The 2500-nt window shown below is 51.7% G+C and overlaps 1 protein-coding gene across 1 annotated transcript in view; it reads left to right on the top strand.

Annotated features, from left to right (window-relative positions):
• Positions 1–2500, top strand: part of cfap61 (cilia and flagella associated protein 61) — a 12310-nt gene that overhangs the window by 3613 nt on the left and 6197 nt on the right. The window lies entirely within an intron of this gene.

Below are 2500 nucleotides of genomic sequence, written 5' to 3'. Positions count from 1 at the left end.
TGTGTCTCACTGGTGTGTGTGTGTGTCTCACTGGTGTGTGTGTGTGTGTGTGTGTGTGTGTCTCACTGGTGTGTGTGTGTGTGTGTGTGTCTCACTGGTGTGTGTGTGTGTGTGTGTGTGTCTCACTGGTGTGTGTGTGTGTGTCTCACTGGTGTGTGTGTGTGTGTCTCACCGATGTGTGTGTGTCTCACTGGTGTGTGTGTGTGTGTGTGTCTCACCGATGTGTGTGTGTCTCACTGGTGTGTGTGTGTGTGTGTGTCTCACCGATGTGTGTGTGTCTCACTGGTGTGTGTGTGTGTGTCTCACTGGTGTGTGTGTGTGTGTCTCACTGGTGTGTGTGTGTGTGTGTGTCTCACTGGTGTGTGTGTGTGTGTCTCACTGGTGTGTGTGTGTGTGTGTGTGTGTGTGTGTGTGTGTGTGTGTGTGTGTGTGTGTCTCACTGGTGTGTGTGTGTGTGTGTGTGTGTGTGTGTGTGTGTGTGTGTCTCACTGGTGTGTGTGTGTGTGTGTCTCACTGGTGTGTGTGTGTGTGTGTGTGTGTGTGTGTGTGTGTGTGTCTCACTGGTGTGTGTGTGTGTGTGTGTGTGTGTGTGTGTGTCTCACTGGTGTGTGTGTGTGTGTGTCTCACTGGTGTGTGTGTGTGTGTGTGTGTGTGTGTGTCTCACTGGTGTGTGTGTGTGTGTCTCACTGGTGTGTGTGTGTGTGTGTGTGTGTCTCACTGGTGTGTGTGTGTGTGTGTGTGTGTCTCACTGGTGTGTGTGTGTGTGTGTGTGTGTCTCACTGGTGTGTGTGTGTGTGTGTGTGTGTCTCACTGGTGTGTGTGTGTGTGTGTGTGTGTGTGTGTCTCACTGGTGTGTGTGTGTGTGTCTCACTGGTGTGTGTGTGTGTGTCTCACTGGTGTGTGTGTGTGTCTCACTGGTGTGTGTGTGTGTGTGTCTCACTGGTGTGTGTGTGTGTGTGTCTCACTGGTGTGTGTGTGTGTCTCACTGGTGTGTGTGTGTGTCTCACCGATGTGTGTGTGTCTCACTGGTGTGTGTGTGTGTGTCTCACTGGTGTGTGTGTGTGTGTCTCACTGGTGTGTGTGTGTGTGTGTGTCTCACTGGTGTGTGTGTGTGTGTCTCACTGGTGTGTGTGTGTGTGTGTGTGTGTGTGTGTGTGTGTGTGTGTGTGTCTCACTGGTGTGTGTGTGTGTGTGTGTGTGTGTGTGTGTGTGTGTGTCTCACTGGTGTGTGTGTGTGTGTGTCTCACTGGTGTGTGTGTGTGTGTGTGTGTGTGTGTGTGTCTCACTGGTGTGTGTGTGTGTGTGTGTGTGTGTGTGTGTCTCACTGGTGTGTGTGTCTCACTGGTGTGTGTGTGTGTGTGTCTCACTGGTGTGTGTGTGTGTGTGTGTGTGTGTGTGTGTGTCTCACTGGTGTGTGTGTGTGTGTCTCACTGGTGTGTGTGTGTGTGTGTGTGTCTCACTGGTGTGTGTGTGTGTGTGTGTGTGTCTCACTGGTGTGTGTGTGTGTGTGTGTGTGTGTGTCTCACTGGTGTGTGTGTGTGTGTGTGTGTGTGTGTGTGTGTGTGTCTCACTGGTGTGTGTGTGTGTGTCTCACTGGTGTGTGTGTGTGTGTCTCACTGGTGTGTGTGTGTGTCTCACTGGTGTGTGTGTGTGTGTCTCACTGTTGTGTGTGTGTGTCTCACTGGTGTGTGTGTGTGTCTCACTGGTGTGTGTGTGTGTGTGTGTGTGTGTGTGTCTCACTGGTGTGTGTGTGTGTGTGTGTGTCTCACTGGTGTGTGTGTGTGTGTGTGTGTGTCTCACTGGTGTGTGTGTGTGTGTCTCACTGGTGTGTGTGTGTGTGTCTCACCGATGTGTGTGTGTCTCACTGGTGTGTGTGTGTGTGTGTGTCTCACCGATGTGTGTGTGTCTCACTGGTGTGTGTGTGTGTGTGTGTCTCACCGATGTGTGTGTGTCTCACTGGTGTGTGTGTGTGTGTCTCACTGGTGTGTGTGTGTGTGTCTCACTGGTGTGTGTGTGTGTGTGTGTCTCACTGGTGTGTGTGTGTGTGTCTCACTGGTGTGTGTGTGTGTGTGTGTGTGTGTGTGTGTGTGTGTGTGTGTGTGTGTGTGTGTGTGTGTGTGTCTCACTGGTGTGTGTGTGTGTGTGTGTGTGTGTGTGTGTGTGTGTGTGTCTCACTGGTGTGTGTGTGTGTGTGTCTCACTGGTGTGTGTGTGTGTGTGTGTGTGTGTGTGTGTGTGTGTGTCTCACTGGTGTGTGTGTGTGTGTGTGTGTGTGTGTGTGTCTCACTGGTGTGTGTGTGTGTGTGTCTCACTGGTGTGTGTGTGTGTGTGTGTGTGTGTGTGTGTGTCTCACTGGTGTGTGTGTGTGTGTCTCACTGGTGTGTGTGTGTGTGTGTGTGTGTCTCACTGGTGTGTGTGTGTGTGTGTGTGTGTCTCACTGGTGTGTGTGTGTGTGTGTGTGTCTCACTGGTGTGTGTGTGTGTGTGTGTGTGTCTCACTGG

This window comes from Antennarius striatus, chromosome 19 (assembly GCF_040054535.1).
Source record: "Antennarius striatus isolate MH-2024 chromosome 19, ASM4005453v1, whole genome shotgun sequence".
NCBI lineage: Eukaryota > Metazoa > Chordata > Actinopteri > Lophiiformes > Antennariidae > Antennarius > Antennarius striatus.
This window is presented reverse-complemented; position numbering and strand designations above follow the sequence as displayed.